Below are 17456 nucleotides of genomic sequence, written 5' to 3'. Positions count from 1 at the left end.
ACAGAGTCCCTGAATTATTTGAGGGAGACAAAATGGAGATCTCCCCTCAGTGAAGGCTTGCCCCTTGGTGGCTGTGCAGGTCCTCAAGGGCAGCTGTGAAGTCTTCTCTACAAAGAGAGTTCTGAGGGACCTCAATTCAGTTATGCACAGCAGCACTCACAAGCCTCCTCCTCATGTCTTCTTGAAAACTGTCAACAAGATGGCATCTGCCAATGGGCTTACTCTCTAGATGTAAATAAAGGAGATTGAATTCATTATCTGACTGCTTATTTGGTTTAATTATTGATTAGGGCAAAGGGTAGAGGTTAAAAGGAATTGTGGGTCACCCTAAGTCTCTTTCTGAATAAAACGAATTATTGAAGTACAAGGTTTTCTTGTAGTCAGGGGAGTGGCAGAAAAGGGGAGAGCTCTGCTCACCAATTTGAATCCAGTATCTCAATAGTTCATGGAATGAAAGTCTTCAGAGAAATTAGGTTTCTTGACAGGAACCAGCGATGTTTTAAACAGGAACCCTCGATATTAGGATTTCTATCAGTGACAGTGTCAGTGACAGAAATCTCCACAGGTGTCTTGAAATGGCCCAGAGAAAGAGCTCCTCCTTCCACTCCCTACTGCATCTCAGCACTCAAGACCCCTCCTCAGGAGAATTTCCTAGAAGCCCTTGTTCAGTTCCCAATTGTTGTTCTTGCCTCATGCACTGTAGAGCTCTCAACTTCCATTTTCCCCCAATGGTTCTTTTGTCCTACTCCCCATCATCACAGCCTCTATCTATCTCAAGTTCCTTAACTACAAATTGTAGATAACAACACCTACCTCCCAGGGTAATTGAGAGGATCCAAATATATATAATATATTACAATAACATGTTATATATAGTAATTTAATATAAATAACCTTAAAAACCTTAAAAGTGCTATAAAATATTATTATTATTATTATTACCTTTACCTTCTGTCTTAGAATTGATACTAATTAGCAGTTCTGTGGTGGAAGAGCAGTAAGGGCTTGGTAATGGGTGTTAAATGACTTGCCCAGGGTCACACAGCTAGGAAGTATCTGAAGCCAGATTTGAACCCAGGGCCTTCCATCTCTGGGCCTGGCTTTCAATCCACTGAACCACCCAGCTGCCACTACAGTTATTATTATTATTATATTATTATTCTACTTTTTTTTAAACCCTTACCTTCCATCCAAGCCACGGCGCAGCGTGAGATCAGGAAGATGCAAGACCGATGGTGGGAAAAAAAGGCAGAATAAATCCAGTGCTTTGTACAAAAAACTACAAACAATTTTTCAGTGCCCTCAAGACTGTCTATGGGCCATTAAAACCCACCACCACTCCCTTGCTATCCTCTGATGGTGACACTCTCATAAAAGATAAAAAAGACATCAGCAATAGGTGGAAAGAACACTTTAGTCAGCTTCTCAACCGACCCTCTTCAGTCGACCAAAATGCCCTTGACCAGATCCCCCAAAACCGCACCATTGAACAACTTGACATCCCTCCTTCAATAGAGGAAGTCCAAAAAGTCATTCAACAAATTAGTGCAGGCAAGGCACCCAGTAAAGACGGGATCCCAACCGAGGTGTACAAGGCCTTAAATGGAAAGGGGCTCTAGGCATTCCACATAGTGTTGACCAGCATATGGGAAGAGGACGACATGCCCCCAGAACTCAGAGATGCCTCCATCGTAGCCCTATACAAGAACAAAGGCTCACGAGCAGCCTGTGACAACTACAGAGGCATCTCACTACTCTCCACTGCTGGAAAGATCCTCGCCCGTGTTACACTCAACAGACTCCTGTCATCTGTTTCAGAGCAGAACCTGCCTGAATCACAATGTGGCTTCTGACCAGATTGCAGCACCACCGACATGGTCTTCACGGTGAGGCAAATGCAGGAAAAATGCCTTGAGCAGAACTTGAGTCTCTACATTGTCTTCATAGACCTGGCAAAGGCATTCGACACAGTGAACAGGGACACATTGTGGGTGATCCTCAGCAAGCTCGGTTGCCCAGCAAAATTCGTCAAACTGATCCAGCTCTTTCGTGTCGACATGACAGGGGAAGTCCTATCTGGTGGAGAGACTTCCGATCGCTTCAACATCTCCAATGGCGTGAAACAAGGCTGTGTCCTCGCTCCAGTAATATTCAACCTATACTTCACCCAAGTATTACGACATGCTGTGATGGATCTAGACCTGGGCGTCTACATCAAATACCGGCTGGATGGCTCACTATTCGACCTTCGCCGCCTGACTGCAAAAACAAAGACAACAGAGAGACTCATCCTGGAAGCTCTCTCTGCAGATGACTGTGCTCTCATGGCCCACCAAGAAAATCATCTCCAAACCATTGTGGACAGGTTCTCTACCTCAACAAAACTGTTTGGCCTGACCATCAGCCTCAGCAAAACAGAGGTGCTGTTCCAACCTGCACCAGGGAGGCCAATGAACCAGCCGTGCATTACAATCAACGGCACGCAGCTTTCTAAAGTCAACACTTTCAAGTACCTGGGCAGCATCATCGCCAACGACGGGTCCCTAGACCACGAGATTAATGCCAGGATCCAAAAGGCCAGCCAGGCACTCGGGTGGCTGCACTGCAAAGTCCTCCAACACAGAGGTGTAAGCACTGTGAGGAAGCTCAAAGTGTACAACGCAGTGGTCCTCAGCTCGCTCCTGTACAGCTGTGAGACATGGACACTGTACCAGATGCACATGAAGCAGCTGGAGCAATTCCACCAATGCTCCCTCCGGTCAATCATGAGGATCCGATGGCAGGACCGAATCACCAATCAGGAAGTCCTCGACAGAGCCAACTCCACCAGCATCGAAGTCCTGGTCCTCAAAACCCAGCTATGATGGTCTGGACACGTCATCCGCATGGACCCACAGCGAATACCAAGACAGGTATTCTATGGTGAACTGTCAGCTGGACTCAGGAAACAAGGCCGACCAAAGCAAAGATTCAAGAATCAGCTAAAGTCCAACTTGAAGTGGGCTGGCATGACACCAAAGCAACTAGAACTCACTGCCTCTGTCAGAAGCAGCTGGCGAACCCACATTAACCATGCTGCCGCTGCCACCTTTGAAAATGAGCGATGTCCTCTTGCCGCTGTGCGTGAACGCCGACACCAGGCCACACCCACACCTCCCGTAATAACTGGCGTCCCATGTCTCATGTGCCACAAACTGTGCGCCTCAGCCTTTGGACTCCAAAGTCACATGAGGGTACACCAATAGATGATAATGCACAAAGACAATAGTCATTCTCGGTCACCGAGAGACTACCACTGATATTATTATTGATGACTTCTTTTATGTTACATTTCACATACAAGGGATCCTTCATCCTATGCCACACTCCAATGAATATTTCTTATTTTCAAAAAAATGTTTTTATTCATTCTCTTTTTTTAAAACCACTGTTCCTCTTTCTCCCTTCCCATCTGCATTGTAAAAAAGAAATACAGTCGTCCCTCACTATATTCACTATATTGTAGTTCACTTATTTTGGTTTCATTGTATTGCGGGTTTAAATATATATATATAGTGGAAAGGAAAACTGAAGCAAGTTTTGGACTTTCTGCCACTCAGGTGGAACAAACAGCAGTTATAATGTTAGAGAGAAGATATTGACAAGAATGACAGTTGGTGGGGGGAGGGGATCTTGGAGAGTGACAGTTGGTCTCCTTGCTCTCTTTCCTGGCCCTCTGACTGGGGAGGGGGAGAGAAGACTTGTCCTTCATGGGGGTCCATGCTTACCTGCTCTGGGGTATCTTCAACATCAATCAAAGAAGAAAAAATCACAGATGGCCCATTTTTCAGGAAACCCAATTTTCAAAGATAGCCTCTCAGCAGGGCTATCTCTCTCCTTTTACCTCAATGCCAGCCATATTCCCTCTATCCCTTCAAGTCCTCCATTCCCTGTTACAAAACCTTACTTATCCCCTATACCTCTTCAATCACTCTAAATCTCTTTGAATATTAATATATATATATATATATATATATAATTCTGTATCATGGGATTTTCACTATATCACAGGGTTTTGCAGATGAATATCATATTTTTGCACAAGTTTATCAATGTGAGATTATATACAGCTGAGTGCAAAGCAGGAGTTTCTGTATTGGCTGATGGAATGAAAGGTGACCAATCATAGCACTATGTTCTGTATCCTGGGTGCTAATTGGCTCAGAGACTGTACATTAATAAGAGGAAAAGGTTTATAGTAGAGTGAGAAGCATTTATAAAGCCTTAAAATACATATAAATAATAAAATAAATATAACACTGCTACTTTGTGGATTTTCACCTACCTCGGGGGTCTCTGGAACATAATTCCCATTCATATAGAAGAGAACATAGTTAAAAAAACAAATCAAACAACCTATTGGCTATGTCTAACAGTGGATATTACATTCTATACCTATAGTCAGCTACATCTTTTCTAGAGAGGGAATATGCCTCACTATCAGTTCTCCAAGGTCATGATTGGTCACTACATTGATCAGAGTTTGAAATTTTTCAAAGGCATTTCCCTTTTTAATCCTGTTGTCACTAAATAAGTTGTCCTCATGGTTCTTCTCATTTTACTTTTCATCAGTTCATATAAAACTTGTTTCTTAGAATTTTTTATCTTGCAACTTCTTAGGAAATAGGAAATTCCATTGTATTCGTGTACTACAAATGTTCAGATAATCTTTATTGGTGTAAATTTCCTACTATAAAAAATAACATTATAAATATTTTTATCTCTTATATACACACATGTGTGTGTATATATGTGTGTGTGATCTTTCCATCTTTCTTTAATCTCCTTGGTATATATTCTTGCTATTGGTATCACCATAAATCTTTCTTTGACTTTTTTGGCTAACTTTCAAAAACAATTCTTTTGAGATGATCCTGTGTCATGATTCAGAGACATAAGGCATTATTGGCAAAATCCTGGTATTAAAAAGTAGAATACAATATCTTTGACATGGTATATTGATATAATATATTTGAATTTTAAAATATTGATATAATATCTTTGAAAACTTTCATTTTTTTGTTTTTATATCCTATGATTACCACAAAGCTTGTGCATATAGAGTAGGTACTTTAATGCTTAACAAATACACATTGAGTAAAATTGAAAAAAGATAGTTTTCAATTGGTAGCAAGTAGTTTGGGACTGTTGAAAGTATGAAAAAATATTTTTCAACATATGAACCTAATATTTAATTTTATTTATTTATTTACTTATTTTTGAAATTTTTATTTAGTCTATTTAGAACATTATTCCTTGGTTACAAGAATCATATTCTTTCCCTTCCCTTCCCTCCACCCCTTCCTATAGCTATCGCTCAATTCCACTGGGTTTTACATGTGTCTTTGATCAAATCCTATTTTCATGTTGTTGATGTTTGCACTATGATGATTGTTTAGAGTCTACATTCCCAATCATATCCCCCTCGACCCATTTAATCAAGCAGTTGTTTTTCTTCTTTGTTTCTACTCCCACAGTTTTTCCTCTGAATGTGGATAGTGTTCTTTCTTGTAAATCCCTCCAAGTTGTTCAGGATTACTGCAATGCCACTAATGGATAAGTCCATTACATTCTATTGTACCACAGTGTATCAGTCTCTGTGTAAAAAGTTCTCCTCCTTTCGCTCTGCATCAATTCCTGGAGGTTGTTCCAGTTCACATGGAATTCCTCCAGTTCATTTCTCCTTTGAGCACAATAATATTCCATCACCATCAGATACCACAATTTGTTCAGCCATTCCCCAATCAGAAGGCATCCCCTCGTTTTCCAATTTCTTGCCACCACAAAGAGCACAGATATGAATATTCTTGTACAAGTCTTTTTCCTTATTATCTCTTTGGGATACAAACCCAGCAGCTGGATCAAAGGGCAGACAGTCTTTTAGTGCCCTTTGGGCATAGTTCCAAATTGCCCTCCAGAAGGGTTGGATCAATTCACAACTCCATCAGCAATGCATTAATGTCCCAACTTTGCCACATCCCCTCCAACATTCATTACTTTCCTTTGCTGTCATGTTAGCCAATCTGCTAGGTGTGAGGTGATACCTCAGAGTTGGTTTGATTTGTATCTCTCTGATTATAAGAGATTTAGAACACTTTTTCATGTGCTTATTAATAGTTTTTATTTCTTTATCTGAAAATTGCCTATTCATGTCCCTTGACCATTTATCAGTTGGGGAATGGCTTGATTTTTTGTACAATTGACGCTCTTTATATATTTGAGTAATTAGACCTTTGTCAGAGGTTTTTGTCTTGAAGATTTTTTCCCAATTTGTTGCTTCCCTTCTAATTTTGGTTGCATTGGTTTTGTTTGTACCAAAATGTTAATTTAATGTAATCAAAATTATTTATTTTACATTTTGTGATTTTTTTCTAACTCTTGCTTGGTCTTAAAATCTTTCCTTTTCCAATGATCTAACATGTATACTATTCTGTGGTCACCTAATTTATTTATAGTTTCCTTCTTTATATTCAAGTCATTCACCAATTCTGAGTTTATCTTGGTGTAGGGTGTGAGATGTTGATCCAAACCCAATCTCTCCCATACTGTCTTTCAATTTTCCCAGCAGTTTTTTTTTTAATCAAATGGTGGATCTTTGTCTCCAAAGCTGATATCTCTAATACTTAATTTTAAATGGAGATCATTGTATTGAACCAGTGTGGCACTCCTCTCACACTATCCCCAGTTATATGCAAAGAAGCCAGCTTGAGGTGGCTCACAAGAACTGACTGTTAAATTTTTGAGTATATATATTTTACAACTGTGAAGGTTTAAATTGGGGCGGGGGCAGGAATTTGAAAATAAAGCCAGTGTGCAGTTTATTAAATGCAAAACACTTAGTTTATTATTAGGAAATATGTATAGGAAATAGGAAAGTGAAAGTAATCTTATAATAGTTTGTAACTATACCCCAGATCCCAATCCAACTAAATTTTTCTAGAAAACCCTACATCTATCTGCCTCAGAAGGCAATATCTTTTGCTAGGCCAGAGTCCTTGTCTATTCTTCTCTATTCTGACTATCTAATAAGATATCTACTAGCTAACTACCTATCTACCCAAGTTATTGATGAGCAATAAGGCTGATAAGGCCTTAAATTCCATTTCTTTGTCTTCAACTAGACAGACAGAGAGAGAGAGAGAGAGAGAGAGAGAGAGAGAGAGAGAGAGAGAGAGAGAGAGAGAGTCACATACTCCTCTACTCCTCTCCCCAGGAGACCCAGAGACCAAAATCCTTTCTAATAGTTTGCAATTTACAAAACTACTCAGCCACACCCTTCTAACTGTCATCAACTGCTAAGTGACACAGCAGGGGGTCTCTAAGTGCCAAACTGCACAGCATGGGGTTTCTTACTGAAAAATATTATTACTCCTTTTCCTCTTAAACATAAAAAAGAAGACATTAATTTAAAAAAAAAACTCCCTTAACAGAGCTCATCAAAGGGTCCAAATAAGGATTTGACATTGTTTTGGTAATTGTCTAGACTTAAGAAAATGTTGATTTTCTTATTGTTGATTATGATATATATGATTATGGTCTGAAAATGTTTATTAAACCTAAAAATATGATGGTATACATTTTTCCCCACAGAGAGATAGATAGCAAATATTCACTAGCATATCCACGCACCACATATATGAAAGAGCAACCTCTCTAATTGGATGTTATTCTCAGTGCAATAAATACTTTTCATCCACTTTGTTTTTTCAGAGTGAATCACTAGGCCAGTCTGTTTTGAAAGACTTTGCTCTTTAAGAGGTCTACAGTGTTCTAAGATTAGATATAATTGGTATAATATCATTTGTAAGTTGGAATTTCAAGAGACTCTTTTTGCCTTGCTACATCCTCCATGGCATTAGTGAATAACTTCTCAAAATCTAATCAGCAAATAGAAGCCTATAAAATGCTTCTACTTCTGAAATCACACCATTGTGGGTCTTTTTGTCAGTCTACTATCCAATTCAGAACTTTACTTATGGATATATACACAGTTGAAATCATCTATCTATATGACTATGTCACCTTAAGCGCAACCAATAACGATCATTTTAACCACTGTATGTCATCAGCCAGAACTTTGTCAGTAATTCTGTAATGAAGTTCAACTCATGTTGAAAGGAGAAGGTAGGGTGGGAAAAAGGGGGAAGATATATGGTCCTGTGGATAGAACCAAAAAAATGCATCAAGGGAATGATAATATAAGTTATCATCACTTATTTAACCTGCTCCATTCATCCTGGGGGTGGCCGCTGGCTGACTATGAGGGTGCCAAGTTGATCTTTGGTAGGAGTTATTAAACTTTTAGGGATCATAGACCTTTATGGTGAGCTGGTGGAGCCTATGGATTCTTTCTCAGAATAATGTTTTTTTTTTACTCAATTTATAATGGAAAGAAATGCTAAATTTCAGTAAGATGAGTAAAAATAAAGATGTGGTGTTTTTGCATCTAAGTTCATTTTGGGGGTCCATGGACCATGCACTATGGAAATCTATCTATCTATCTGCATGTATGTATGTTAATTTTCCAAAGAAAATAAAAAACACAAAAGACAAATTAAGTAATTTTGTTATTACCTTGTTAAATTTAATATATAGTTTAAATATATATATAACAATTTGCTCTTTCTTCTATAATCCACTTATTCTTTTTTTAATATTTAATATCTTCATATTTTTATTTTTAGTAAACAGATAAAATAATATATATAAAGAACATTGCAGATCTTAAATGATACATAAATGCTAGATATTGTTATTAAAATTAATAAAAATATCATTGATGATATTTTTCCATTTTTAGGAAGAATAAATATCATAAATCTAATGCTAGAAGGGACCATCTGAGGCCATCTGGTCCAAATCCTTTATTTTACAGATGGAAAAACTGAGGCCTAGGAAGGTTGTTATTTGTCCAAAGGCATACAAGTAGTAAGTATCAAAGATGAGATTTGAATCCAAGTCCTCTGACCTGGAGATATTCCCCTTTCCACTATATCAACCTGCCTCCTAAGAAATTCATCTCTATAAGATACTCTAAGACTGAATTGAAATGCCTATGAAATTGTGTTCTTTTTAGAATGGATTTCCCTGTATATTTTTGGTCATGTAATTTTTTTTTTCTCTGACCTCATTTTCCAATTCTACTACTTTGTATAGTTCATCAAGTACTGAGGTATTAGACAGAATATGATGGATCTACTGTTATTAGTGATGAGAATAAATTAATATAGAAACTCATTCAGTTCTTTCATTCCAGAGTTATTTTCTTGTCTTTCCACTTTTGCCAATAAATGCTCTTGAGATCATCTAGTTTGTCTCCTGGAAAACTTTCTGCAGGTTCCATTATTTTTCATTGATTAGTGAAACAATACTACTTAGCTTTCTTCATCTCCCTTGATAATATTTTACATGCTAGTTTAGATTCAAATTTTTTCTTGTCAAGGAGATAAAAGGGTTGGGATGATTTCCCAAGATCTTTTGGCCTTCTCATTGTGAAATTTGTTTTATAGCAATTAAACTTCTCTATGAAATGGTACCTTTTTATCCATTTCCAATTTTTTTCAGACTCAATAGCTTTTGGGGTTAGATTAAAGCTATTAAAAGTGCATCCATCATTTTATTTATAGCTCTCCTAATTAATTAGATGTTAATTTTTACTTTAATAAGTAAATGCTATGATTGAATAATGATAGTTGATTCTGAAATAATAAATATTTTCTTTGGTGTGTAGTACAAAAAATCTGAACAAAAAAGGGAATTATATAAGGAGGTAAAAATAAAAAGAAATCACAGAAATACATTATAATAGTGGTTATAACATTAGCCACACAAATTTTAGCTATTATAACATTAACTATACATATATTTGTTGGTACTCCTTGTCTATCCAAAGTAGATCAGCTGATAAATTTATGATTTGCCTTCATGCCAGTTTCATCATGATAAGAGGAAATGATTCAAGATGTGATTAGGACCACAAATTTGTTGCTGAAATAGAAATTATGGAACTCATTGATAGATGTTTTGGTATTAAAAATGAAAAAAAAACTAGGTATAGTGGGCTCAGGGTAAGAATAGAATCCAATAGCCTAATATTCTATAAGAGAAGTCAAACAAGAATCACAAAAGTTACAGAACTCAAAGAGTTGGAAGGAACCCAAGAGTCCAAACCATATCTGAAGAAAGATGAGAAAAATCTCAAGAATTGAATCATGAACAATAAAGAATGGTTCCAATAAGGAGGAAAACAATGAATTTACTAAAGTACCATTATGGCTGCCCAGGGAATTCATCCAGGTATCCCATTCATGGTACATATTTCATTCTTCCTCTCAGAATCCTTCTCTTCCTTCAAAGATCAGTTCAATGCCTCCTCTTCCATCTTCCTGGTACTTGACTTTCTTGTCCATATGTTGTATCCTTTTGATGATTCTCTTGAATTCTGTGGTTGGGCATCAAATTTTCTGTTCAGGTCTGGTCTTTTATTTATGAATGCTTGGAACTCTTCTGTTGTGTTGAATGACCATACTTTCCCCTGTAAGAATATAGTCAGTTTTGATGGGTATTTTATTCTTGGTTGTAGACCTAGTTCCCTTGCTTTCCGGAATATAGTATTCCATGCCTTTCGGTCCTTCAGTGTGAATGCAGCCAGATCCTGTATTAACCTTACCGTGTTTCCATGGTATCTGAATGGCTTCTTCTTGGCAGCTTGTAATATCTTTTCTTTCATCTGATTGTTTTTGAATTTGGCTATAACATTTCTTGGTGTTGTCAGTTGGGGATTAAATACAGGGGGTGATCTGTGGTTTCTTTCATTCTCCACTTTCCCCTCTTGTTCTAGGATCTCGGGACAGTTTTCCTGGATAATTTCCTCTAGTATTATGTCCAGGCTATTTCTTTTGTCGTGGTCTTCTGGTAGTCCAATTATTCTTAAATTGTCTCTTCTTGAACAATTTTCTAAATTGTCTGTTTTGTGAATGAGATGCTTCACATTTTCCTCAATTTTTTCATTCTTTTTGTTTTGTTTTATAGTGTCCTGCTGCCTTGTGAGGTCACTTGATTCTAGTTGTTGTATTCTGGTTCTTAAAGATTGGGTTTCATCTCTGGCTTTTTGGTCATCTTTTTCCTTCTGGTCTGATTTTCTTTGAAGATCGTCTTTCATCCTCTTTACCTCATGTTTCATCTCCTTTGCCTCATTTTCCAGCTGGTTGATTTTGGCTTTCAAGACAATATTTTCTTGTTTTAGTTCAAATGCCTCTGTTTCCAGATGACTTATCTTAATTTTTAAGTTCTTTTCCCAATTGTCTTCAGCCTCTCTTAGTTGTGTTTTGAGCTCTTCCACAGCCTGTATCCAATTCGCTGGGATTTCTGGTTTATCGTTTGCTGATCTCTCCCCCTCTGTTCCATTTGCTGAGTAGTAGCTGTCTATTGTAGTTTCTTTCTTCTGTTTCTGTTGTTTGCTCAAATTCACCCCTTCTTTACAAGCGGTATTTGTCTGTGCTCTTGGTCCTCTCATTTTCTTTGTTTTTTGGGGACTTCTATCAGTCTCCCCTCTTGGAGCTTTAACAGAAGATCTCTTGGTGTAGTCTCTCAGGGAGGGTTGTTGGGGGTTTGAGCTTCCCTGTCCTCTGGAGGCTTTTGATTGGCTTAAAGTCCAGCAGTCAATGAGGATGGATGGGGAGCCTGGGCTTCCCTGCGTTCTGGAGACTTTTGATGGGATTAGATTCAGCTGGTTTTTCAGAAGACTCTACTTTCTAAGGGGGGGGAGGGGTTGTGGCCTCCCTGGGCTCTGAGGGCTCATGATGGGATTAGGTTCAGCTTGTTTGTATTGAATGAGGCCTAAAGCAAAAAACCTCCTCCTCCACAATCTGTGTTGAATGCCTGGAGACTGGCCCAGGTTATTTTCAAGGTAAACTCTTAGGAGCAACCCCTTTGGCCCTAAGATTTCTCTCCTTTCAGTAGCTCTGAGGGCTCCTGATGGGATTGGGTTCAGCTGGTGCTCTAAAGCTGGGACCTCCCTTGAGACTCAGTTGGAAGGACCCAGCCAGGGGTCTACAGGCTTCCCCCTTCTCTCTATGTTTCCCTGCCATCTGTGTTAGGCATCCCGGAGACTGGCTCAGGTTTCTTTCAAGGTGAGTCCTTCAAAATAGCCAGCCCTGGGACCCTTTTGCCGACCCTGACGTTCCCACTGCTGCCGTGGGCTCAGGACTCTGGGTTGGGGGGGATGAGTCCTAGGACCTTCCTTCTGCCTGCCCCTTAGATCCGAGTGATCTAGGGTTTTGGCTTTTGGGGGGGCTGTACCTTTTGATCCAGGTCCGAGAGGAGGGTTCCCCGGGTTTGTCCTGTTGTTCAGCTTGAATTTCGGTGTCCCAGGAGCTCTCAGTTTTCTATAATCCACTTATTCTTTATGTAAGGAAATGATTATGTTTGCTGTTGATTGTTAAGTTTATAATTAAAAAAAAGAAAAAGAATAATGCAAAAGGAAGCATGAGGCAAGGACTCAGGGGATTTTAAGTTGTCAGTACTCCTATTCCTGAAAGTAGCAGGAGGAAGTGCTGACAGTACCTCTTAACTATTTCCGGGCAGACAAAGAAGCTTAATTGTTAAAGCCCAACTTGCTTATTATCCAGCATGCCCCAAATAGAAACACTTAGAGCAAGACAGGAACATGTCCACTCCAGATCATTACATCATCAATAATGGCACCAGAGCCACGACATTTATCCCTTCCCCATCTTCAACCTCATCTCCCACAAACACCTACAATATGATAGACAGGATCATGATTTTGGTCACTTACCCTAATTCTAAATCTCTCTTGTCAGGTACATCTTCAAAACTACTTTTATGCCATCTGTGAAATCATGCCAATCATTCCATTTCTCACAGGAAAGAAAATCAGAAAACATTGATTCATGGTTTGGAATACACTGGCCATGAAGAATCTAAAAACAGAAGGTGTTTTCTTAGACAGGAGATGACTTTGGGACCAGAAAGGCTGGAGGAATGCCCTACTTCTCCAGATGTCTGTCTTTCCCCCTCTCTTTTGTTCCAACCAGTAGGAGTTTCCTTTCTTTGTATGTGTGTGTATATGTGTGGACATTTCTGCATGTACACTAGACTACTTTGCTATGGAAACCTATGGACCTCTTTTCATAATCATGTTTTTAGATGAAGAAAAGAAACTGTATAGGATCACAAAGAAAACCAATTATATTGAAATGTAATTATCCAAATAGGAAAAAATAGAAATTTTGGTTTTTATAATAAAGTAAGGACCCCTGAAGATATAGATAACTGTTTCTCCTCTCCTGGCTTCTGCTGTATCTCCACTGGGAATGACTGATGCAAATCCACTTTGTTCTCTGGGGCAAAGATTTCTTGAGGGTAAAAATGAGCTTGTTTGATTCTATCAAATGAGATGGTGGCACCTTTGAGCTCAGCAGCTTTGGGTGCTTTGTAAAAATATTGGATTTGGTGTCATACATTTCTCCATCTAGGGATTTTATTCCCTCTCCTTTGCCACACCAGAAGCACTGAAGGTCCCAAAATATTTTAGAGATGAAATGGTCTAAGAGAAAAAGCTTTGTTCCTACCACACGACAGTGATGTAATGTAGGAACATTCCTAAAGGACATTCTAATGGTTACCCACAGAGATCTCATTCACTTTTGTTCCTGGGGCCAATCCATAGAATTTAGGAAAAGATCGCCTCTCTCTTCCTCTTATCCTTTCCATAAACTTGTCACATGATTACCACTGCCCCGTTTTGGCACTCTGAGGAGAGATCATGTTTTATTTTAATCTGACATGTAAAATTCAGTGCCTGACATGTGTTTGAATGGCATATTTATAGGAATCACAAGTGGTTTGAGTTTTAATGAGTTTTTTGTGTGTAGGGATGATATATATTTAGTCACTTGGATATTTGACATTTAGTCATTTCAGATTATGTTACAAAAAATATTCTTGGCATTGAATTTAACACTTACAAAAACTCCACATGACTATTATTGGTTATAATAACAGTTCTCAATCACATAGCACTTTAAGGTTTACAAAGTACTTTCCTTAGAAAAACCCTAATAATACAAACGTAATGCCCATTGTACTGATGAAACAAACAAACAAACTGTGGCACAGAGAGAATCGATTTGCTCAAAATCACATAGATACTAATCAAATGCAAGAATCAAAGGTCCTCTGAACTCCAAATCCCAATGTCTTTCCGCTGCTACTCAATTTTCTTACACAATTATTTGAGGGATTGACTCACATGTTTGTAAAATGGATTTACAAATGTACCCTCTAATGGTTGCTGGGAAGTATAATTTTTCCCAGTTAAAGGGATGGACTATAGATTGGGGAGGGGGATGATACAGAGGAAGCCCAGGAACTTTTGCTCTCAATAGAGGAGAGATATCATCTATAAGCTAATGGTAAGAAAGGGTGCTACTCCCCCAAGCAATATAATCATCAGCAGTTGGAGCTTTGCCTGGCTTCCTGACTCTTTAAAGGAGTGATCTATCAGCACAAAATTTGCTTTTCTCACATGTACTTGCTTGCCAAGCTGTGGGACATAGTGAAATTATCCCCTCTTCACTCTCTCTCCTTTGCCTCAGACAATGCTTGGCCAATTGGCATCATCACTTTGGGGAGTTTCCTGATCTCTATTCTTTGTTTATTTGCCATCTGTACTTTTATAAAGAATTTTGTCTCCAGATAAAGATAATCTGATTTTTGTTGCATTTTGAGCAAATGTTTTTACTCAAAAGAAGTGGATCAGGCAAGGGAAGGAAAATCAAAAGAGAACAAAGCCAGTTGTCTTAGACTGAACCACAAGTCTGTAATAACTCTCCAAAGAGAGGGCTTCATTAAGATCAGTCTTCCGAATGTAATATCTATAAATTAATAGTGTAAGGTGTGGAAGAAGGTGGGGGGTGGATTTTATGTACTCTAAGTTTGGGAGTGACATCTCCCCAGAAAAATAGTTGGAGAGGCCAAATAAATAGTTCCAGGATTGTATAAATAGAAGCCCCTGGGCTGGCAAGGACAGGATTTCCTTGAACTAGGAGTGTCTTGAAGGGACAACTTCTATCTAGCTTGAAAACGTACAACATTCTAATAACATTAACTATACAGTGAAAACAACCTATTTGGAACACATCTAGTCTTGGACAATTCCTAACACTCTACAGTTAGTACATTCTCCAAGTATCCTCTTCCCTATTCCTCCTAAATATGGAAAGTGGCAGAATAGCTAATCTGATAAATTAATTGAACTTTCCTCTTTGCCAGATAATGTTTCCCCAAGTTTATATAAAGCTCTGTATATATGTGTATCTTCCTCAGTTCAGGCAATTGCTATTTCCCTCGCCAAATGCTCATCAGCTGGTGATAATTAAGTGTTTTTTGTTTTATTTTTAATCTTCTAGCCTTATCGCCTGATCTATTGGCCTTCACTCAGATAGAATAGACAGGGAGGAATTACTGTCAGAGAGGGTTTTAGGATTTTTGCATTGAGGCATTTTCCAGTGAAGTCATGGATCACTACTGTTGATGAAGAATGTCTTTTCTACAGCTGAAGAAACTGAGGCCAGAATCAGTGGTACTTTACCTGAAGTCTAGTTATCATCTCCATTTTTAAAAATATTTTATTTGATCATTTCCAAGCATTATTCGTTAAAGACATAGATCATTTTCTTTTCCTCCCCCCACCCCCCATAGCCGACGCGTAAATCCACTGGGCATTACATGTTGTCTTGATTTCAACCCATTGCTATGTTGATAATATTTGCATTAGAGTGTTCATTTAGAGTCTCTCCTCTGTCATGTCCCCTCAACCTCTGTATTCAGGCAGTTGCTTTTCCTCGGTGTTTCTACTCCCACAGTTTGTCCTCTGCTTATGAATAGTGTTTTTTCTCCTAGATCCCTGCAGATTGTTCAGGGACATTACACCGCCACTAATGGAGAAGTCCATTATGTTCGATTATACCACAGTGTATTATTAGTCTCTGTGTACAATGTTCTCCTGGTTCTGCTCCTCTCACTCTGCATCACTTCCTGGAGGTTGTTCCAGTCTCCATGGAATTCCTCCACTTTATTATTCCTTTGAGCACAATAGTATTCCATCACCAACATATACCACAATGTGCTCAGCCATTCCCCAATTGATGGGCATCCCCTCATTTTCCAGTTTTTGGCCACCACAAAGAGCGCAGCTATGAATATTTTTGTACAAGTCTTTTTGTCCATTATCTCTTTGGGGTACAGACCCAGCAGTGCTATGGCTGGATCAAAGGGTAGATATTCTTTTGTCGCCCTTTGGGCATAGTTCCAAATTGCCCTCCAGGTTGGATCAGTTCACAACTCCACCAGCAATGAATTAATGTCCCTACTTTGCCACATCCCCTCCAGCATTCATTACTTTCCTTTGCTGTTATGTTGAACAATCTACTAGGTGTGAGGTGATACCTCAGAGTTGTTTTTATTTACATCTCTCTGATTATAAGAGATTTAGAACACCTCTTCATGTGCTTATTAATAGTTTTGATTTCTTTATCTGAGAACTGCCTATCCATGTCCGTTGCCCATTTATCAATTGGAGAATGGCTTGATTTTTTGTATAGTTGATTTAGCTCTTTATAAATTTGAGTAATTAAACCTTTGTCAGAGGTTTCTATGAAAATTTTTTCCCAGTTTGTTGTTTCCCTTCTGATTTTAGTTACATTGGTTTTGTTTGTGCAAAAGCTTTTTAATTTGATGTAGTCAAAATTATTTATTTCACATTTTGTGATTCTTTCTATGTCTTGCTTGGTTTTAAAGTCTTTCCCTTCCCAAAGGTCTGACATGTATACTATTCTGTGTTTACCCAATTTACTTATAGTTTCCTTCTTTATGTTTAAGTCACTCACCCATTTTGAATTTATCTTGGTGTAGGGTGTGAGGTGTTGATCTATTCCTAGTCTCTCCCACACTGTCTTCCAATTTTCCCAACAGTTTTTATTGAATAGTGGATTTTTGTCCCAAAAGCTGGGATCTTTGGGTTTATCGTATACTGTCTTGCTGAGGTCGCTTTCCCCCAGTCTATTCCACTGATCTTCCTTTCTGTTTCTTAGCCAGTACCAAATTGTTTTGATGACTGCTGCTTTGTAATATAGTTTAAGGTCAGGGACTGCAAGGCCCCCATCATATGTGTTTTTTTTCATTATTTCCCTGGATATCCTTGATCTTTTGTTCTTCCAAATGAACTTTGTTATGTTTTTTTCTAAATCAGTGAAGAAGTATTTTGGTAGTTCAATGGGTATGGCACTGAATAGATAAATAAGTTTGGGTAGGATGATCATTTTTATTATATTGGCTCATCCTATCCATGAGCAGTTAATGTTTTTCCAATTGCTCAAGTCTGGTTTTAGTTG

Source organism: Monodelphis domestica, chromosome 1, assembly GCF_027887165.1.
Source record: "Monodelphis domestica isolate mMonDom1 chromosome 1, mMonDom1.pri, whole genome shotgun sequence".
NCBI classification, from domain to species: domain Eukaryota; kingdom Metazoa; phylum Chordata; class Mammalia; order Didelphimorphia; family Didelphidae; genus Monodelphis; species Monodelphis domestica.
Note: the sequence above shows the minus strand (reverse complement) of the source record.